The 23,839-nt window shown below is 40.5% G+C and overlaps 1 protein-coding gene across 3 annotated transcripts in view; it reads right to left on the bottom strand.

Annotated features, from left to right (window-relative positions):
- The window catches only part of Gfrl (Glial cell line-derived neurotrophic family receptor-like), a 263,362-nt gene that overhangs the window by 235,561 nt on the left and 3,962 nt on the right, over positions 1 to 23,839 (bottom strand). The gene's annotated exons all lie outside the window — the stretch shown is intronic.

Here is a 23,839-nt window from a genome sequence, read left to right as displayed (position 1 = left end):
TTGGTCGGACGGCTTAATATTGACTGACTGGTACTACTCGTTACTTATTCTGTTAATACCGATCTAGCGCCTATTTAATTTGTAATCATTATTGGTTATTACTTATTAACCTTCCGGCAGCCGTGCCTGGATCAATTTCGACCCACGCCTCAAGAGCCTCGCCGAGCTTCTTAGATCGTGATGATTCACTTAAGCCGGCAGTTGTTTATGTTAGAGCCGATAAATATGCAATGGAAATGATAATAAATATATGAATGCCAAAGACATGTATCTGCAAAGACTTTGTTCGATAGATGGATCAAGCGAAATTGGTGCAAGATATTCAAGATATTTGATATTTGCTTATGAATTGCCTAGACGCGATGCTTTATTGTAATATATTTGGTCAAAGTCTTAGATAGCAAAAAACGATAAAGCAAAACAGACGTTTATTAAAAAGTTTCTATATTATGTAGGCGTTTAGTGGAGGGGGAGAGAGAGTTTCGTCTCCCCGGACGCCTTTAGTTCGGGCCGGGGACCGCTAGGTGGCGGCGAGATGATCGATGAGAGTGTTCTCGCAAGCGCCCGGCATGCATTCGAATATACAAGTTCCGAATTGCGGTATGATAGATGTCTGGGGCAAGGATCGTCTATTGTCAGCCCCACTGACGAGTCTGACAGACTTTTTCTCCCCTCTCCTACAATTATGATTTCAATAACGTTAATTAAATCAATTTAATTACAGCTTATATTAAGCGGATATGTATATCGCAAATAGTAAATGTTATTTATATTTTATTTATATTTTCTTATGTTTACCTTTATCTTTTAATAAGTTTTATTCGTTTTATTTATGTTTACTTTAATTTTGGTATATTTTATTGTATATTTTACATCAGCAAAAGAAATGATATAAATTTTACCTTTTAATTTCAAAATATCATTTATTATAAAATAAGAATCACAAATCTAAAAGAAAAAAAAGAATATCAAGTAACATTAAGTAAAATAAATGTTTTCTGTCATTATTATACATAAACAATTAGAATAATAAAAAATCGTATGTACGGTTGAAATGGAACGAAAATATATCTTGACGAAGACGTTAACGGATAGCTTCAACCAATTCGGACGTCTTCAAAATCAATCTGAACAGGACATTCGAGTACCCGTCTAACAATACGAGGAGGAACTCGACGAGGAACTCGCGAGATCGTTTCTCTGGCCGCTAAATAAACGGAGAAACCGAGGAGAGTCGCAAGAACGAGAAGCTGGCAAATGGAGGGAAACCATCGAGCTTTTAGACGAAAACCCGAAAAACGTATCCGATTTCGGCTGGACGTGCAGCTTCTCCCGTTGTCGCTTTTACGTTGCGTTTACTCTCGCGGCGAGTAAACATCCGGCGAGCGGCGAGTAAGTTTCCCGTCGTGTCAGCACGACAGGAAGCGTTTCCACCGTCCGTTGACTACGCCTTTTCTCCGTTTCAACTGCATCTTTGTGCATCTCTGTGAATCTCGATAGAAGAACCACGAGGGAAACGCATCTGCTCGACGCCCACGCGAATCATCGCGCTACACCGGAAACTCTTCTCGAACGGTGTTGATTTCTTCCCGAGAAATTCACTCGATCGACTTTTACCGTATTTTCTTGATTGCTTGTATTATTTTCCAATAATTCTCCAACGTTTCAAGAAAAATCGATGTTCCGTATACGGGACAGTAGTATACATTATTGAATATTTTCTGATTTCGGGCTAATGCTTTCGAAAGAAAACGGAAAGAGCAACCGTGTTGTTGAAATTGAAGAGGACTCGAAGAAAAATTGCGGGAACGGTGAGGCACGAAAAAGAAAAGGACAAGGTAGATTTCTTTTTAAAGGTTCGAAAGAAAGTTAGCGGTAAAGGGGTGGTGAAGAAAGCGTATAACCGTAGTATCGATCCGTGTCGAATCTCCTCGTAAAAATCGTTACAAGAGCTGGTGGTCCCTTCACCGCAAATGAGAAAATAATCTCGTTCCGAGGTTCCGCAGAGTTATCCGGGTCGCGGTTGAACTTCGTGGATCTTTTAGCGATATCGATTCGACCGCAAAACACGCGCGTAACCAGCCCAGCGTCCTTCTATTTCCTTCAATTCCCTTCTCTATTTCCCCTATTTTTCCTATCTCCCCTTGTCCGCCGATTTGTCAGTAACTTTTGCTTTAAACCTTTCACGATAATGGATTTATGTGTATGGCTCGCGAAGAAATACCATTTGTTCTTCAACGACATAGATACGTACGGTCCAAATAGCTAGCGGTTTGTCATACGTTTCTTAGAAGAGAAGAAAAATGCAAAATTGAATACTTGGAAAATTACTTATGACATGTAACGGCTATTCATATACGTACCTTATGTACATGTATGCATGTTTTCAATATTTTGTCGATTTACATTCCTTTCTTGGGAAGAAATATTGCAGCATCTGCGGTTTCAATAGTATAATAATTCAGGATCGTCTTTCAATACCCTCAAGAAAAGTTGTTAATGTTAACTTAGAAATTGATCTCAATCGATAATACAATTAGGCAATTGTAACGGAACTGTCTGCTACTCACTGTTGAATAACATTTTGAAAGCAATGGAACGTTTAGGTTACTTTTTAATAAGCAGCGTTAATTGGTCGATCATCAAGGTCGTTAATTAACTCGGTCCGCCTGCAAGCATTTACCTACCGATTACGCTATTGCTACCGTTCGCGCTACTATTTACATTACCACACGCGTTTCCATTTACTTAACCGAGACCAGCAGCAAGCTACCAGAAGCGGTGTGTAAACGATTATGGTGGTGCAAGGCGTAACGGTATCGTAAAAGGTAGCAGCGCTAATAGTAGCGTTCGCTGCATCGCATCGCACTGCACTGCACCGCGGCAATAGCTGCGACGATAACGCCGGCTTGCTGCTACCCTTGCCGGAAGTAATAGCACTGTTGATGGTATTAAAAACGATTACCTTAACGCGATAACTCACTCTTATTGGCACTTTTCGTCAATAAGCTTTCTTCGAGTGTATTTTAGAACAACGTGTATACGAACGAAACTTATTCAAGATTAATGAAAATCCTTTCAACTGTAGTTAGATACATAGTCTAGGTAAATGGAATTTGTGAAAGAAATTCTAGGAATCTTGTATAGGTATTAGCTATATAGAAACAATTTAACGTTTAACTAACTTTGTGTGCACGACCATTTTCCAAAGAACTGCATCTTAATTTAAAGCGATCAATTAATCAATAGACGATGCCCCGTATTCCATGAACTTTACAAAAATATCTTGCAGCCAGATAACGATTTCTTTCAACTTTTCGCATCTTCTTTTTGCGAAGAAAATCCTGCCACACGTACGACTTGTTAAATACACCAACAATTTTTAATTACGACACGATGAAGAAGAACAAAGTAAAGGGTGAAGAAGAAAAAGGGGGTGAAAGAAAATTGCGTTTCTCGGGTATCGGATTATCAGAAAACGCTTTCAGTTCGAAGACGAGAAAAGTTTCGCCCGGCAGCAACAAATGCACATCGGTAGAAAGGAATCCAACCGCAGACGATGCGAGCGACGCAAACGACACTCGCGAGCAGCACCATAAAAGAATCGCGCGTTACGCTTACGGATGCCCTTAGCGACCATATCGAACATTGCTCTTGCTTTTGTACAATGTGTACGAAACTTTAGCCTACCAATACTCCATTTTCTTTTCCAATTAGTAATATCTAGTACCCGCGCATCCCTGGTATACACTTTATTTTGAAGGATTGTCTTCTGAGACGCCTGTATTTTAATTGCTCTTTTTGATCCCGTCGAACGGTAGAAAGTTTGGACCCATTTCAGGGTATGTGACCGTGCAGGAATGGGTCGAATTGGACATTCGTGTTGTGACCCTGCAGAATCTGAATTTCAATTAATTGGAGTAAATAAATCGAAAAAAAAATTACACACCAGGAGGGGGGATTTGAACCCTGGCCGTCTGCGTACGCGTCAAATATGTTACCACTTCGCCAAGTCACTTTTTGCCGAAATATTTAACTAAATCTATATTTCCACGTATAATGAAATTTCAAACACAAATATCTAAAAAATTATTGAGTATCTACGCCTATAATGGTATATATTCGTAAACAGGAAAACGAAATCTATAAGTGTACGAAGTTTCAACTAAATCTGAGACCCGAAGAGCTTACCTTCTCCTTGTAAACCTTAGAGTCTAAGCCTTAGACTCTAAGCCTTAGACTCTAAGGTCTCAAAGGGGATCATTGGAGGGTCGTAAATTAACAGTCTACATTATATGTAATTTAAATGTGGATGCGTCCACCTATCGATAACAGTAAAGCACCGGCGCTCCTCCACATCACCTGGACAGCATCGAGAGTCTCGGCAAGAAAGTTTCGCCGCTTAAATAACCATCGCATACTGATTGCCTGTTGTTCAAGTGACCACGAGACGATCAGTTCACACAATGGAAACCGAAAAGTTAATAGAATTGATTCAAATTTTATATTGTACTGTTAGGCGAGAACCTCTGCTAGTTTGACTAGCAAAGATAACACCCTGCATTCCCTATTCCCACGGTACGGCAGCTCAGAAACTGATGACACCTAGAAACATAAGAATCCGACGACTGGGCTGTTTCTTCGTGAACGAAATTGCGCAATATATATTCATATTGTTGCGCCAGGGAGTGGAGCTCGCACTTTCCATAGTCAATAAAGTTAACAAGGAGCAAACTAAACTGTCTATATTTCAAATACACAGGAGTTTTACACAATAGGTCTGTACACGTCGGCTTCCCGATACATTCTAATATTCAAAAGACGCGCGATTGTCTAACAAGGGGAACTACCCAAGTGTTACACTCACTTATTAATGAAACTTTGCCATACAATTCGCAATCTAGAGATCCACGGTTCAAATCCTTAATTCCCAACATTTTTTTTTTTTTTTAATGATAATTTGTCTCTTTTTGAATAACTATTACATAAAAATTATCATAAAATGAAAAAAAAAAATTTTTGTGAACCAAGGATTTGAACCGAGGACCTTCAAATTGCAAGTCACGGATCTGCTCCATGACTTGTAATCTGAAGGTCCTTGGTTCAAATCCTGGGTTACCGTTTTTTTTTTTTTTTTTTTTTTTATAATGATAATTTTTATGTAATAGTTATTCAAAAAGAGATAAATTATCATTAATAAAAAAAAATGTTGGGAACCAAGGATTTGAACCGTGGATCTCTAGATTGCGAGTTTGTCATACTTCAGAATGTAAGGAGTAACTAACTGTAATTGTTAATATCTTATAAACAATTAGCCGTCTGCCCACAAAACGGGATATAGGCGTGTTCAGCTCGACGAGCTCTACAAGCTGGCAAAGTTTCATTAATAAGTGAGTGTAACACTTGGGTAGTTCTCCTTGTAAGAGACCTCTAACATCCGGTGACATGTTTCCGCTCGAAACAAGGAATAGCTTCTCGCCATGATTCGTCGACAACTTCGGACGGGGCAGTCGATGGCTCTTTCGATACATCAAGAAGAAGTCGATGCGTCGAAAGAGCGGGAACTTTTCGCCGTCGCAACAATATATAATAAAAAACCACATCCGTGCAGCCATTCTCCGCTAGGGGACTTCGTAGCAAGGGTAACGTCGCTTTGTAGTTAGTTCTTGTGCGAGATTTGAACCATTGTCCTGATTTCAGCGATTATCTTAATAAACGAACGTGTGTGGAAGTAATACCGAGTAGTTTTTATATCAGATACCCAGAGTTGCGACGTAACAGTACTAGCAAAAATTTTTCTTCGTTTCTTTTTTATTTTAAAGGCGGAATTTCCTATATGAATCCATCGCATGTGTCTACGTCCGGCGGACGAATTTGTCCGAGTTTTTCTACCGAATGTATAACCGCAAGTCAGTAGTAAAAATCGGACAAGATCGTTCGCCGGTCGCAAACGCGTGCGATCGATGCACATAGAAAATTTCGCCTTAAGCGACAACCTTTAACCAACGCAACGTCTGTTACCAAGCTACACGCATTGTACCAGGAAACAAAGAAGAATTAAGGTATTCCGTGTTCCAACCGAACGTCGAATAAACATGCAAGGATCCCAAGTCGCGTAGTGGCATTATTATTCACTAGAATTACATTGATTTACGCTCGTTATTCATCATCATCGCCGCTACTAACAAAGTCGGATGTTTTACAATAGGGTAAATGACGCGCCTCAGCCAGTCCCACTTTGCCGTCACGTTCGAATGGTAACGTCGCACGAGGAGAAAGCTTGGATCACTTCATTTGCCGTCAATTATTTCCCGGCATAATTTCATTTCGAAACGTACCGCCTGCCACGACCGTCTCGTAATATCGTTTCATGTCACGAGACAAAAATAAAGAAAGCTTCCATCATTTCCAGAAATCTTGTCATATTTTCTGCTCGCAGAACCAGACACGGAAAAGTAGTTCGACGTTTTCGAAAACGATCACCATATGCAAAAGCTATTGATCGCATAAAATGTGCAACGAAATATGTACTGCAGAATCTTATACATTTTTAAAGCTTGTCCATTCTCTATGGTTATACGTCAACATATTTATAGGGCGTATAGATAGATTTTGCTATACTTTCACTTCGGAAGTATAAAAAATCCAGGCTCCTCGAAGAAACGCTTTTACATCGCTTCCACGATCCTCGAGCAAAGGAATCGTCCAAGTCGAAGTCTGAGTCTAGCAGTGGCTTCGGGCGAAGTGCAACTCCGTTTCCTTGGTCCCAGGATGAAATTTTAAACAACGACCGTCGTGAACTTTGTGGATCAAATCGAATTTCCAGCCCCTTTGTTCCGTAGCGAGCAACAACTCGCAAACAACGGACAAACATTCGTTCGGAAGAGTAGGTACCGTTCGTTTTCTCCGCGAAACGAATGTCTTTCGCCGTGTTTAAATTTCGAAACAAACGAATACCAGAAACAACCAAGGAATCCAGCCCTGCTCTATTATTTCCTCGTAAATTCAACGCGATGCGATCATTCGATTTTTCCCTTTGCATCCTCTGAGATACGATTCTGCATGACCGAACCAGTCGAAAACGAATCGTTGCTCGCTTAAAAATTTCAAGCGGAGCAATGCTACGCCTTGCGTATTCCCACGAGCGAGCTGAGCTGAACCGAGTTCCTTTAAAAGCTGCTCGAAAACTTGAAAACTCGAAACCGCACGATCCACCGTATCTTGTAAAATGCTCCACCGTCCTTTGTTACTTATGCATAAATTATAGATCGATAAATTTAGGGAATACTTGTTTCAATGAAGCGTGGAGCGTCGAACGTCGCCAAACCTTGACGAACGTGGTCGCGAAAGATGGAAATATGTATTGTGTCGCTTTTAGTGAGGTTAAGATAATAATAATAATATGTAGGTTATACAAAAATTCGCAAGAGAAAACATAATTGGCACGCGTTTGTCGCGGTGAAATAATTATTTCGTGGCCCAAATTAGCTTGTTTCGGCGAATAGAGAACGTTACGGAAACAAGTAGATTTTGCTCTGCCAGGAAAAGCTCGTTCGCGAAACTTGAACATCCACACGGAAGAAATACTCGTAAATGGATACAGACATTGGGGTAGACTCGGGTAGAGGCTTGATAGTCTACCGGGTACAGTCGTTGGATACCCTCGTTGGATACCACCAAATTGGCCCGAGTTCAAGTTCCACGGAAACGGGCTTTTCCATTTTCCGCGAATATTAAAACCGTAAAGCCGCTCTCCATAACCGTATTCTTAACGAGAATATAAATAGAAATTAAATAAAAATACATGCCATTTTTTTATATCGAAATAATAAAGAATAAATATGGAAACAGGAGGAAAAATTCCACGAGGAAATAAAAAATAATGGAAATGATTAATTGAAAAACATGTGCCAAGAAAATACTTGAAGATAAAAAAAACACACTCGAGAAGACACAATTATTAACATAATTATTCACAAAAAATTGAAACGTAGTAGAGCGTCAGCTGTCCGAACAAATTGAGACTGAGGTGGTTCGGAAAATCGAATTGTTCGGATAATCGAACAGTTCACTTAATGAAACATGTACTTACCCAGTTTATACCTATAGAATCGAAGTCTAAAATTACTTATTGATGAAAATACAGTAAAACCTCTATAAGTCGTCATTTTCCTTTCCTCGTCATTTTAAAATTTACATGGTTTTTACTCCGCTTAAGTCGTCAAAATTTCTCGGTCCCTTGAATGACGACTTATCGAGGTTTCACTGTAAATTTAAACATTAATCGGTACAGCTACAATACAGATTTTTATTTTATAAACCGCTGGTTCGCATAACTGACGCTCTACTGCATAAAGTTGAAAGTTACGCCCATATCTTCCAAAAAATCGCAACTTTTCATTCAATAATTACCAAGAAAAAAAGAATGTCCAATGTTCAGCTATTTCTAAATACCTCGAGTAAAAACAAAAATGTTTTTCTAAACGATTTAAGCAGCAAATAAAGGGAATACTAAACAAAGTGTATAAACTGTACTAGAAAGAAGTTACCTCGTTTCCTGGAAATTGAAAAGAATAAAAGCGAGTTGATTAACCCTGTTCACGATTACGAGTCGTTACGTTGAAAACGAGCTATATACAGAATAGAAGGAAGGTTGCGCGAACCGTGTTGGAGGCTGAAGAGTGATCGTCGTCGTCGACATCGTCGTCGTGTTGGTACACGAGGTACTCGTTCCTAGGCACGTTTTGGCTATACTCGACAAAAGAAGCAAGTATCAGCAGATAGAAAAAAAAAAAACCAACCCTGACTGGAAAGGGGGTTTGAGAGGAGAAAAGGAAGGCTAGTATCTTTTATCTGGTCGCGAGTTACGACCGGTTGTTTGGCAGAAAGTATTGTAGCCGCTTCTATGGTCAAGACACGTAAAGGTTCTCGCGAAACCAGGCTTCCTCCCTCTAGGCCAGAGCCGCCTTCTTTCTCCTGATCTCTCGTCCAGAGAGACGAACGACCCTGGTGTCGAAGTAAATAAGATTTCGCATCGTTCTTCTTCGCTTTCGTTCACCAGGGGAGAACTAGCTGGTAGCTCGATCGTTCGTCAACGACCATCGCCCAAGGAAAAATCACTTCCGGTTCTTTCGATTCGTTCGATTCTTTCGTTTTCGAGATTCCTCGGACGGAAACGATTTGTATTTCGACCAAACGGCTGAAAGTTTATTTGTCATCACTTTCTTGTCACTCGTACTAAAATATATTTCTTTCTCAACATTTCCGCTTTCCAATTAACCTTCTACTAATTGTAATTAGTTACGATCGCTTCGTTTGAACGGACTCATAGTCTATTTTCACTATTGTACTCTCTAGAGAAATAAACTGACGATTTCATTTGAAGTTACCTCACCGTCGCAAATTAAGCCATTTGCAAAGAGCTAAGAGCAAACAGCAGGTAATAGAAGCAAGAAGAGACGAATCGTAATTAAGCCGTCGATCTCGCGACTCGAAGAGTCAGAAACAAGAAACAAATTCCAGGAGAAAACAGAAACGTTCCGACGCACGTTTGTTTTCACTCGCAAATTACAACTCCAAGTTTTCCAACGTAGACTGAACTTGCTTCGATTACAATCAGAGTTACTACAATTATGGTAGTCGAATAATACGCGGAAGGGACAATGTGGAAACAAAGGAGGTACGACCGTTCTTCCGGCATTGTCTTCGTAGCTAATTAGCAGCCGGAAATTGTTGCACTCCCGCCGATATATAATTCGCTTTGCGTTCGCGTTCGCGCATCTGCTAAAGCTTGCTTGTTAACCGTTGCAATCGCAGAATAAATGAACTCGGTTCGAGTGTTGACTCACAATTTCAAAAAGTACATTGCTTCTTAGGAAATGTAATCAACTTAGGGTCCGCAAACTTTCAAGAAACCCTTATCAAAAGGTACACGATGCAAAATTAATGTCTTTGTTCCAATTAGTTTTCCTGTTCACGCGTAATATTGTGGGACAGTAAGGAAAATCAAAAATCAAAGGGATGATTGATGAAAAAGAATCAAACGAACAAACAAACCAGACTTCTTTGCCGACACTTTTCCCCGCTAATTAGCAACCGAAAGCAGACGTTTCAGAACCGATGCATATTTCATTGGACAAGCAGCAACTGGTTCAATCGAGCCATGAACAGAGAGAGGGAGACAGAGCTGGCTCTCGAAACAGGCTAAATTGGGTTGGGTTAGTTCGAGGCTTGTCCCTTGTCTAAAGTCCCGGGAATAACAGTCGGATTAGCGCGCGAGGATGCAACGTAAATGCGACTCTGTGCCGTTGTGTTATGCACCCACGCAACCTTAATGCAGCCTTAATGCAGCCTGGCAAGTTAAACTACTGCCAAAGAAAATACTATCTTACAGAATGTACCACGAGTCAGCTGCGTTATATCGATATTTTCAAACACCCTTCATCTGATTTCCCGTCTTTTCCATAAAGTAACAACATGTAGGGAAAATTTTCAAAAGTTTCGAAGTAATTTTCAATTTTGACACTTTCACTCTTTTCAATGTTCTTATCTAATTTCACTATTCGATCGAAGCTCCGCATCGAAATAAAATTTCCAGAGGTAAAAAATCTTTTTTATCGATTTTCCAAGGAGAACTCAAAGGCTGTTAGGTCGTTCATGAAAGGAGAAAGAGAAGAGCGATGCGACGTTCAATTTTGCATCGCGACAAGTTGCACGACGTCGCGTTTAAATAAGCATTCGCGAATAGAACAGTGGTACCAGGCCGTTTTCGGGTCGTGTTTTACTGGGAAACGCGTAATGGAGCTTACTGAGTGAAATCCTGTTTTCACAAAGCTAAATCCAAGTCGCGGGCGACGCTCAGCACCAGGAGCCATCCGGCCAGTTTCCAGACTTAAGTCGAAAGTTTCCCGTCACATGGTGTTTTCTTTGCTGACAGTAAGAGAATCAGAGAGAGACAGTTTCTCCATCGATTCGCTTACATTAGGAATGCATCGATGCCAGAAACGTGCAATCCTTCCCTCTATTTCCTCTTTACTTTGCTACGATTTTTTCATTAAACCACGTGCAATTCGAACTCGAGCTAATTTTCCAAACGAATTATGGTGTGATTGTTTTTCTGAAATCGGAGCGTTTTTCCAAAATTAACAACGTAGAATTAAAAATTATATCGAAGTTTCTAAATCGCAACCATTCAAATTCCAATATTTGAAGCTTGTTTCATCGAGTTTGGAAAATTAGAGAATCAAATTTGACTGAAAATAAAATATCAATTTCTAGCCAGAACCGAAAATCACTTTATCATTTTTCGACATTTTTGATAAATGCTATTAATCGATAGAAAAAGCGGGAAATCAGATTGTAGCAAAAGCAGAGAATCAATTTATAGCAAAAATAGGGAAAATCGAATATCGGAAGCGTGAAATGTTCGAATATGCAAGCTTGAAAAAAAAAAAAGAAGATATTGTATAAAAGGAAAAAAACGAAAGTTTGGCGTGCTTTTACGAGACGCAAGAAGCGATCGCAAACTTTCCCCGATTTTCTGGCCGGTATTTTTCCCCTGAAATTTTTCTACGAGGTCATGAGAGTGCAGGTCGAGTAGAGAAAATCGTAGGAAAACGTAACGGACCGCGAAAACGAGAAGCGACCTGCCTCTACTCTTTGTTTACCAGATCTTAGATTCTTTGCTTGCTCGCTCGCTCGTTCTCCAGACGAAAATCGAACAGAGGAAAAGGAACCTGTGTAGAGGCTGACATTTTCCAGGACAGAGAAAAGGATCGTTCGCCCATTTTCCCTCTTTCTCTTCCATTGTTTCCTACAATTTCTATAGCATCTTCTGCTTCACAGACTGTACCTCCCGCCTAATCTTAATCTTTAAATCAGAATTGTTAATGTTTCGATAAGAAATACAGCAATTATTCTTATTGAAAATAGAATATTTTTAATTCTTTATTTTTCCTCTGCGCGATTTTCACTTGCCAGACGTAGGCTCCAGGCCAGCGTAGGAAATGGGTTTATGGAAATAAACTGCTCAGGTTTAACTTTGAACAATAATACTTTTATTATATACGCTGATGATCTGAGGGGTTGGTGACTAAAAACTCTCTTATGCTTATGCGAAGCCCTATCGCATCTTTGTATAAACAGAAAGCCGAATCTTACGAGGGAATATGTATACATAGAAAGATATAGCATCTCTCGATCAGAATAAGTTATTAAACGAAAATGAGATAAAATTTTTGTTCTTGTTTTCTTCAATGAAAACCTAACAGTCAGGTCATAAAGTCTTGGGTCCGCTGACCGTTTTGGCAACGCCGATTTGAGAAAGGCTTTTCCGGTTTTTTAGTCAGTCGAGCGACAGCACTGAAGCAATTAATAAATTACTCGGCAAATCGATTAAGTTCAATCTTTATCCGACGATTAAAGATATTCAATAATTCTGTAAAGCTGCCGAATTAAAGTTTCTATAGAATGGAATGGAAACACAATGAAAGATATAGTGGTAAGAGGAAATTTGAAAACGTCATTAGAAAGGTGATCAGGAAGGTAGCAGGAAGATCAAAGAGTGTCGATTCACGGAAGACACTCATCTGTCAACGATGGCTGGGAAACGAAAGCGTCTAACTGGTTATCGATTTTCATTCAAGTCACTCCGGTTCTAGTTTCTGTCCGGTTCGGATGTGTGTTTCGCGCGATTCCTTTCCCCGGGCAAAATTATAAACGAAACGACGGAATCTCGTGACCTGGTCGGTTTCGTGCGGTGCATCGATCGGACGTCCTGCCACCGCCATCGGCATCGTTCCCTCTGAATTTCTATTTACTCTGCTGTGGCGACAAAGTTGCTTTGAATAGAACCCAGCTACTCTCAGGATTCACGACCGAGAACGTACGGCTGAATTGACCTCGATTTTCAAGTGCTTTATCAAATTTAACCCCCTTTCAAACAATTTTTCCACTCATTTATCACGCGCGCTTTCTCAATCTGTGTCAGACGAACAAGCTTCGTTTCAGACTCTTTATAACCATTTTAATCTTTTATGATTTTACAAAAGATCCTCTGCTCTGCTTTTTAATCAAACAAACGGACGAGTGGAATGCTTATGATTCTTGTAATATTGAAAGAAAAATATGAATCTCTAAGTAGACGAACCTGTTATAGGGCAGGGGTTGAGAAAAAAAACAAAATAGAAGAGCTTTATAATTTAATAGTTGCCTTACACTAGGGATGTTCGATTCGGATTCGATTCTTGAGAAAATCGATTCTTTCGGTAAAAAAATCGGTCTTTTGAATCGATTCTTTGGTATTCGATTTTCCCCAGAATCGATTCTTTCATGTAAGAATCAAAATCGATTAATTCTCACTTTTTATATCGACTTTTTGGTTTCGAATTTTTAGAAGAATCGATTTTTCTGATCCATAAAAACACATTCACTCCTACAAAAAGTATAAGAATAGTGATTAAAATATAAACAATGTAGAGCGCCTGCTTTTGGTGTGAGAGCACGAAATATAAAAAAATACAAGATGCCGCACAGAAGAATCGTATAGGATAGTCTGTTTACAAAAATGAAAATAAAAAAGGAAACAAAAAAAGTCAATTTTTTTTCAAACTGATTCTTACAGAATCGATTCTTTGGTTTCGATTTTTTAAAGGAATCGATTCTCTCATTCCGATCCAGAATCGATTCTTTCCGGTGAATCAAACATCCCTACTTTACACGAAAGACCCGAACAGAATAGGAAAACACATGGACATAGGCGACAGTAATCACCACTAACTTCATGTCTCGCAGGCTTCCCAATTATGGGAATAAAGCGAAACGCGCCAAGTACAATATCCAATCATAGTGTCCGTTCGTCTAGTGAAAAAGCACTGACTTTGGAGTCCAAGTTTAACCGCAGCAAATATCATAAATCTAATTATTTAATAAAAGCGTTAAAGTAATTAACATATTAATTCGAATATTATTGAAATTACAAAATACACTAGACGAACGGACACTATGATTGATATTGTACATATAATTTCAAGAAGAATTTGGGGGGGGGGGGGGGGGGTGGTAGAAAGGAGGAAACGCCAACAGCGTCACCGTTAAGACTGAAATTAACCCGAAGCCAAGAGTGTACCTCCCTGTAAGCTCGTCAAAACGAAGCTTCGGCTAATTGCGTCAGTCTGAGGACGTCTGGCGACGCGCCATGTCCGTGACACAGATTCGTGGAAACAAAACTCGAAGGGCTAATTCGAACGTGGAGAGAAACGAGGGAAACGAGCGTACGTTGCCGTTGAGAGCTTAATTTTATTCGCATTCTATCCTTTTGGTAGTGGTAATCCGTCGACAAGCCGCTATTAAAGAGAGCTAGCCGCGTTTCAACCTCGCCCGTAACCCCTAACACCCAGCGTCGAATTAACAGAAGAACAACGCTAAGCTTTTATTACCCTCCCGGCCTGCTCGTTGTTCAGCCATTCGAACGCGGTTAAAACTGCTGTAGTAATTCGTAAACGAGTCCGTTATTCTCCCTCGATATACTTCTTTCGATTATATTTCCCGAATAAACTGCTGTTCTTGGCAGTTTTGCGTTTGTACGATGGACAGATAGAATTTTCGCTAACGTTGCGATACGAATCAGCGTGACGAAAAAAAACTTGTGGCGTTAATAAACAATGTCCACGTAATGCCCCGGTGGCTAACAAGAATTAATTAAAACGAAATAATTCAACAAGGAAAAGCCACGGAATAATTATAACCGGGTTTCAGCGTTTATGCATTTTAAAGTTAACGCGGAACTCGCGACCAGTTTCGGCGCGTGTAAAAAGCCAGGAACAAAAAGAAATAATGCGTAAATTTGTGTAGAATTGTTTTTTCTGCTCTCGCCGGCCAAAAAATCACAGGATAACGACTGGTCGGGCTGCTCGAAAGTATGAATAACGACCGTTGTAAATTTCCAACGGTGAACGCATAAAAAATTTAACAAACAGAAAGAAAGGTGAGCAGAATTGGTATTCAGAACTTTTCGTACAACACTGGTACCTCTATATTTCGTGACGATAAATAAAAAAAATCAGCTGATTGTCAGACAACCCTGAATGATTTAGAGTTTTCGAAGCGATCCAAGTCGTTTCAGTCGCGATTGAATTGGAAATTGGTAAAATACGAAAATTATAGAAAAATAAAAATTCACATTTGTTCAGAGGGTAAAGTAAATAAAATAGGTATTCCTCCCTAACCGATAACTTGCATCTATAGGATGCATGCGCTAGATTACAGTAAGTACGTGCCCTAGAACACAGTTTTGCGAAAGAGAATTCCAAATGTGCTCTCTGTAGGAACTAGAACGATTTAGAATTGCCTTAAGCCTTCGAGTTTGTGACAGTCAATTTCGAACAGATCGGACCACTTCTAACTATTACTATCATTATCATAGAGCTTGAAACACGAATAATTCATGGAACAACTAATTCCTAAAGAAATTAGCCTAACTAATCGTAAACGACAGAACGTTTCAGTTTTAATTTTCCTCGTAAGGATATTTACCGCGTTTCTCCAAGAGGGATGATAAGAATTTTAAAAAGTCACATTTGCATGCGAGTCGCTGAAAGATGAAAACGTTTTCCCCGAGATCTAAGCGTGTCCGGGATCGATCTAACCCCGTAAGGGCGCAAGACGAATCGATAAAGGAGGGTAAACACGTAAAATCCAAGCTTTCCAGCGATTTACAGCCGCCGTAAGTCTCGGAAGGGAACAAGGGGTTGCCCTCACCCCGGCGTTTTTACGAGGCGTAGCGAGGCGATTCGCGTGGCGGTATCGCGTAAACGCATTCCTCGGTACACGCACACGGAGCCCTTTGATTTCCCGTTCGCATGTCGAAGTTGGTAACGACGTTACAACGGAGAAATCGCGTGTACGGACGGTCGCGTGGCGTGTACATTCGTCGTCATCGCGAACCATCGATCCCCCTCCCCTCGGTCGGCAGTAAACGGTCAACCATCGCGACCGTTAGACTACGTTTTCACGTGACAGTAAATCGCTACGTTTGTCGTTAGTGCCACGACACCAAATGTCACGACTTTTGTCCTCGCGAAAATTACAACGAGTTCAAGTGTTGTCATGACACTTGAAAAGTAGGTACGCTAACAATTGATCAGACACTTTCCAAGAAGGACACTATTCATTCCAGACTATAGATCGCATCGTGTGATGTATGGAAAATTGTAGCCGAGCAAATCGTATTTACACGAGTTCTACCGTAAATCGAGGACAAGATCGATGCCGCTCGAATAGGAAACGTTTCACTGCTTCTCGTTTCCTTAATGATCGTTGTTCCTTTTTTACATACCTCTTTGCTTGAATAAAACTACAAATAATCACGGTTCGTTAGTGACGTAGCTAGCGGGCAAAACGTAACGCGCATCCGTAACGTTTTTGCCTGGAGAAACCCGCGTCAAACTTGCTAGAAGAAGAAGCTTCGTCCTGGTAAGAAGAAGAACGGACTGTTTCCGCGTCGAAATACAACAATGATAACTAGATCGAGGGTGGAAGAAGAATTTTCCGGATAAGAAGATGTTTAAAAATTTCATAAGTTGATAAACCGGTGAGGTTGAAAATATTTGTAGACATCGACAGGGAAGGAAAAAGGGGTTGCAAAGGCAAAGTTACGGGGTGCAACGGGCTCGAGTTCCAAGAATATAAGAGGTAACGGCACGAGAACGAGCAGCCGGTTGGCGAGCGAAGGAAACGAGCCGCGATTAGATCTCTCTCGGCGAGTCGAGTCGAGCCGAGCCGAAGAGTGAAGGTAGGGCTAACCCTTTTCGCGATAAGGCCTGCAAACGCGCTCGTTCGCGAACCTTTCGTGTCGAACATTGGCGCAGGAACGTGCACTCACCCTCGACCTCCGCTTCCTGGCTGTCGCCTACACCGAGAACCTTTCAGTTTTTTTTTTTTTATTTTGTTTTTTTTCACTCATCGTCGGCCAACCAACATTTCAATATTCCAAATCATTTAGTAATAATTAACACAGTCTATAGTCTGCAGAGTGCAACGAGAGAGCCGTTGCGCGTTTGTTTCAACAGACAGCGTTTCACGCAAAAGGAGGTTATATTCTCGCAATATTTCAACAATTCAGAGGGCCGACAAACGGTTAATTAAATATACGCGCGCGTATGTTGAACCGGTGGTCGTTATTCGTGTCGATAATTGCGATGTTAATTGCATTTCACAGAAGGGGCGCGTACGGCCGCAGCCGGCCAGAGAGGCCTCGAGCCACCGTACGTTCGATAAATCGCGTCAAAGGCCGAGGATATTTACGCCCTATTTCTCTTCGGTTTATTTAAAAATCATCCCTCGTGTTTAGAGGCGACAGGAAACGAGTAATATCCATTCTGATGATCGAGAAAATTACAATTCGATACCTATTGCAAATATCTTGGAAGTTGTAATATAATTCCTGTTGACCATAAACGGAATATTTTATTAATAAATAAATAAATCGCGTCTCGTCGCGTCGGTTTACGACCGTTTTCACGCGTTCCCTCCGAGCTTGTCAACTGTATTTACGAGACATCGACGGACCAAATAATCGACTCGAACGAAACTACCTCTCGTTTAGTCGGCGGGGTCAGATCGGAGCGGTCGTAACGGGAAACTCCGAGCATCGGTAGATCGATCAGGAGATTCGAACGAGATCGACAGGTCCTGTTTAAAACGAACAAGCGCCTGGCCTAGCACGTTTTAACGCCCACCCTACCGAGCTCCTCGTATATTATGGCTGCCTCTCGGCTGAACGGAGATTGACAACGAATCTGATTTCGAGTTCCATTGCGAGTTGGATTTTGAAAATCATACCGTCAATTCAATACCTCATTCCGAGAGCAACCGGCGTTAAATTAAAATCGTTACTCTTTCCCTTTCCGCTGTTTCGTTCTGTCAGCAGTCGCCTCCGGTGCTGAATACTCGTTTATTTCCGCCTACTGTTCTTTCACCGTTCAGAAACTTTCGCGTTGAAAAAAAAAAGAAGAAAGAAAATTATTTCTTTCTGCTATTCTCTTACAAGATTCTCTGTGATGTCGAACGAACTCGATGAAAAATATGATATATACATAAGATTAAAAGTTGCCTGTGTTTGTGAATCTTTCCGATGTTGTGTATTTCGTTATGCAAATTCAATAATTCCCTGTACGGTGGTTTGCGGCTCGTAAATCTGTCGGAAATAAAGGAGGTGTGTCGTATCCGGTGATGAAGAGGGTCGCGAACCTTATGGGGATAAAGCCGAGTTCATCGAATACCATATGAAGGAACTAGGGATCTGCGGCCCGACTAATGTGCCGGGTTCCCGACTAGTCGGGTCGGTTCGGAAAACATCGGGCGGACTGAAGCGGGTGTCCGATACATGCGTGCAGTCGGGTAGTCCGACTATTTCGGGTTCAGTCGGGTACAGTCGGGTACAGTCGGGCCGATTCGGACGAGCTCCCGCGAGCCGCGGCCTAATTCTTATGTACTGTATCCCGATGATATGTTGCGGAGGCTAAGGAATGCGGGTACGATTGGTCAGAGGTTTCTAGTCACGCCTAATGCACACGCATTCTAGACTGCCGCGCGTTATTGGTCGAAACGCTCACACATACTAAGCCCGCCGCTTGCACACCGCAAAGTCAAGTGGTGTGGGTGCGTGACGACGTTGGAACTAGGCGGGACAAACCGAGGAGTCACTCCTTAGCCTCTGCAACATCTTATCGGTGTACAGTACTGTACGCGTCTGCTAAGTTGAGACTCCTAAGGAATTGGGTCTGATTGGTCGGAGCTAGATGGGCCAGACTTAGACACGCACACTTATACAGTTGACCCAACGCATTCTCGCTATTCGCTCTCTAGGTTGCAACTACTAGTAGAAACTACTACTACTACTACTACTAGACGAGGGTTCGAGGTAAGGATTAGGCGGAGCGTTTCACACCTCGAGTCTCAACTTAATAGACGCTTACAATACTTGTTAATACTTGCGATAAGCATGTGCAAAATCTGTTTTATGTGGAATTTTGGAATAAGAAATTTTTTATGTGGAAAAATAATACTTGTAACGAATTTATTTGAAATGAATTTCATTCCATGCCACCTGTATGTTCATTTTATACAAAATAGATTTTGAACATGCTTATTGCAGACATTAACAAGTACATGAAAGTTGGGTCGCAGGCCGCAGCCCGCGGGAGCTCGTTCGAATCAGTCCGACTGTACCCGACTGAACCCGAAATAGTCGGGCTATCCGACTGCACGCATGTATCAGACCCGCACATCCCTAGAACGTACGTTTTGTTAAAGTATACGTAACACTGGCTCCTTGAAAGTTCTGAAAAAGTTCGTACCTCGTTGAGGCCGCGTTTTATCAAATCAACAGTGCAATTAAGCGAGAGGACAGCAATAAAACGGGACGACAAAAAGCTTCGTACATCACGAAAAAATTGATGTGCCACAGAAGTGTCGCTTTTTCCGGCAACGCTACTTCTCGAGCGCGAACGGCTGACTAACCGTGCGCTTCTACTACTGACATCTACTCCTGGCCGGCCGCCAGTAGAGCACATCCGGCAAGGCTCGGACGAGCTCAAGGCGAGCCAGCTAATTTCCATTTTTCTTAATCAACCGAGGGTGTAGTAACGCTGCATCTAGAATTTCGTTAAAAAATTATTATCGCTCCGTCGAAAGGGTAAAATTGTCCTCGAAAAGACTAATTAGACGAGAGTATGGTTTAGTTAGAGGTTCAACACTTTGGGCGTGAAAGACGTGTACGCGGTAAAGTACGAAACTGGCAAAAGAAGAAAACGAAGGATAAGCTATTAATGGGGTTTCTTCGAGGAAAAAGTCGATCGTTCCCGACATCCATCGCGTCGAATTACGAGCGATAAAAACCGTAGAGTCGCAGCCAGGGTGAACCGAAGCTTCTAATTTATAATAGCTGCTTGAATTTTATTTGATTTCCAACAATTTTTCCCCCCCCTCAACACTTTATCGACTGGAAGTTAATTAATGGACTTTTGCGATGCCACCAGTTATCGATTGAAAAAGATGAATAGCTCTTTGATCGTTAATCATCAATTGAAGTAACGAAATTAAGAGAAATCTGATATTATGAATTATAATCTTTCCAATTTTTACATAATATTAATACCTTCGATTTTAAATCCTTAAACTTATGAAATTAAAGACATTTATATATCCAGAAATAGTATCTAAAAGAATAAGCTGAAATTCGATAAATGTAAAGGAAATAGGATCTGAATTTGATTTTGAATTTTAATTTTAATTTCTGTGATCCGTCGTTCAGGATTTAAATTAAAACAAAATTTCTAATATCGAATAAGTGCTTTCAGAGAGTTTAAATATAAAGAGAAAATTGCTAGAAACTCAGGATACCAACTCGCTTTAAGTATTCGACTCTTGGAAGCAAACGTAAACACTTGTCAGGTAAAGAAGCTGTGGAAAAGTACACGAGTGAAGTAGGAAGATGCAACAGAAAAGGCTACGGAAGGAAGGAAGGAAGGAAGTCTTGGAAGGAATTCCACGCGTTGAAAGTCAATTCCTAGGTGTACGTGAAACGTCATCACGCGTGATTAACGATCAGAGAATTAATTTCCAGCCACGACAAGCAAATACTTCAGGGATTAAGCGCCCGGAGGCTAAGCTGTCTTTGTTTTTCCGTTCAACGTCGTATGAAATATGTAGAAAGCGCGTTCCGGTTTACGAGCCATCTAAATTATGCTAGCATCTTCAGGATCGAAGATTAATCAAACGAGCTCGCGTTTAATCAAATCGAAGTATGCATCGTATATACATATCGGTTGCCCTGCTTTCTTTTGTCAGCCCCTGAAATTTCTCCACGTTATTAGTCCTCGATGCACGAAACGTAAAAGTAAAACACTAATTTATTACTTAAGAACATTTCAAATTTCCCTGGAGAATTACTTCACAGACGCGATCTAATTTGCCGGCACGAAGCTCGGCAAGTATGCCTATATTCCTATATCGCTAGGATGAGATACGAATAGAAATGGACGTTGCATCGTTAACGGCAAAGTGTTATTTCATGTTCCGATAGCTATGGAATATGGAAAGGCACGGAAGAAATTCTGCAAACAGTTTGGATGAGAGAGAGAAGAGGGAGATCACGAGGGTGTTAGGTCGAGGTTCAAAGAAGACAGGAGAGAAACCGCGTATCGGGTCAAGGAGGCCGAGTTTGCCGGCCAATTAATTAGTCATTTCTTTGACGAAGATTCCCGTGATTCGAGGTGTTTCCTTTGCCACGATACAAGTAGTAATAACGGGTTCTTCGAATGGGTGGTGTGGAAGGAAACGAATCGCTGAAGGAAATGAAACGAGGTCAAGTTAAATAAAATAAAAGAGGAAACAGATGACGAGATCTTCGTCTTGTCTTCATCTTGGTTGAAATGAATGTGCGAAATCTATGCCTCAAGGTTTCAATAGATATTCATTTTTAGACTTTGTAGTGGCAATGTTTGAAATCGATTTCTGCTTCGCGGATATTCAGAACTTGCAATTTCGCGAAGGGCAACGCGTGCAATCGGCAGCGTGACGAAAAAGGGAAAAATTGAACACTTTGTAGGGTGTTCATGCTAAAGTGTAACAGCCGTTTTATTTCGTAACTATTGATGACACGAAAAATTGTTTAAGTGGAAATTGCATGGTACAATAGGGCCTATATCTTGGCGTGAACGAAATTTCTTTTACATTATTAGTTTAAAAGATATCGAGTTTCGTTTTTTAAATGGAACTATATATTTTTTTTTTCAGGTCATAGTGCTTTTCAAGACGAATTCATTAAGCTTTAATATATACACGAGATTTTAATTAATTGTCAAGATATAACTGATTTTCAGCAGAGACGTCTCGATTCGAGTAGCAAGTAGTAAAAGCGGACCTATTGTTGCGGTAAGTGCCATATGTTTGACTGTGCCTCTTGAAACCGATAGCGAGGGTCTACGCTCGGAACGGCAGGCCCGAAAAGTAAGAAACGGGAAAAGTATTGTTTATCACGGTTTAAGTTTGTTGCTAATAATTTGGGAAGTTGAAACATTAATTTAACACGTTGAACGCCATGGGGGTTACCGGTGATCGACACCGGAAATTACACGTGCCTGAATAATTAAAAGAAAAGCATTATTTTAAGTAATACTGTTATGCCACACACATAATGTAAAATGGTAAATAAAGCTTAAAATTTGAAATTTGAAAATTAATTATTTCTATTCTTAATAATTAGAGCTTAAATACGTCCTATAACAAATGGCCATTTTCACTGTGGCGTTCAACGGGTTAAGGGTTTTAGCTGAATATGTATATGTATAATTATCAAAGACTCGTGTTATTAAATTTTTGAATTCTTATCACTTAATTATCCTCGAAACTCTCTTATTCGCATACACTTTTCAAGTTGAAGTAATAAGAAACAACAAGTACTCTTGATGGAATGTTATACTTGGAAATAAGTTTTGGAAATAGAACAATCCCGATGAAATATACGTTTAATCTCTGTACATGTAAACCACAGTGTGTTCTACATCCTCCTCTACAAAATTGCACAGCACGCTAGGCAATTGAATGTTTAGAAGCCAATAGCCGCTATCAAAGCGTACATGACGCTTGAATTTATTTCCAATAATGAAATTTCACTGAATAATTAATTACACGAATCGAGCCGACAAATCAAACTGTTCGGTAATTGAATTGAAACAGTAAGCTATTTGCCTACGAAATCGTACGTTTCGACGTAGAGGCGTTAATTTTTAAATAACGATACTTGAATTCATGACTAATCTGTTCAATTGTTTCATCGATCTTCGAAATTTGCCTGTAGCAGCACAAAATTTATAATAAGTAACCATGTTTCACCAGGATGAAATCCTTCTCGGATTGGTAGAAACAACGAAACTGATCGCGAGAAGATAAACTGCGTTCTCCGATGTATTCAATCTTTCCGTCAGGATTAATTAATCAAGCCGGGCCATAAATATCGACCGACTCGGCTTTCAAACCAACGAATGCTTACGGCTTACGATTTTCGCCGTAAAGCTAAATATATGCTTCAGTTTCGACTTTCCTGAAGATACGTTGGACCAAGAAGAGATACTTTTACTAATTATACATTTTCAATGAACATGTGCACCTAGCAGATAAATATTATAAGAGAGCAAAAAGATAGAAAGACGTTTCGTGAAATTTACGATATCCGAAGGCACTGACAATCAGAGCAAGGCCTTCATCTCGTTTTATTGGGTCTAGCCTGGCTGGCTGCTGTTTCTTCCTCGTCGCACACTCTAACAAGTTTGAAACTTGCAAACTTGCAAAGTTCAGAAACGTGCAACAACGCGGCCCTCCACCTGTATCCCGCCTGTTAAATACCTCGTTCCTAGGTCTATAGTCGAAGATACGAGATTAAAAAAATGAATCTTTGAAGCACTGTCCGTCATTAACAATAACGGGTGATTCTAACTTGGTGACAAATCAGAAAATTACTGTCGTTTCAAGAGCTTCCTTTTCAATTATTAATTCAGTTAATTAATCAACTGCCGAGTAACTTAAATAACGACTTCCGAGTACAAAAGGTTAATGATTCATAAGCTGAATTTCGTTACAACCCCTCGTTTGTCAGAGAAATCGAATAACTGGGAGAGCCAGAAAAGTACGGTTTAAACATGGAAAAGGTCCTTGGTTCGATCTGGTTTATCAGAAGATGCAGAATCAGAGAAGGGCGGAGAGGGGAAACAAGCGACGAACGAGGAACGAGGAGCGACTAGCGGGAACAACGACTCGAAGGTACTTGGAATTTATTCGAAAG

This window comes from Osmia lignaria, chromosome 16 (genome assembly GCF_051020975.1).
Source record: "Osmia lignaria lignaria isolate PbOS001 chromosome 16, iyOsmLign1, whole genome shotgun sequence".
In the NCBI taxonomy this organism is placed as follows: domain Eukaryota; kingdom Metazoa; phylum Arthropoda; class Insecta; order Hymenoptera; family Megachilidae; genus Osmia; species Osmia lignaria.
Note: the sequence above shows the minus strand (reverse complement) of the source record. Positions and strands in the feature narration are given on the sequence as shown.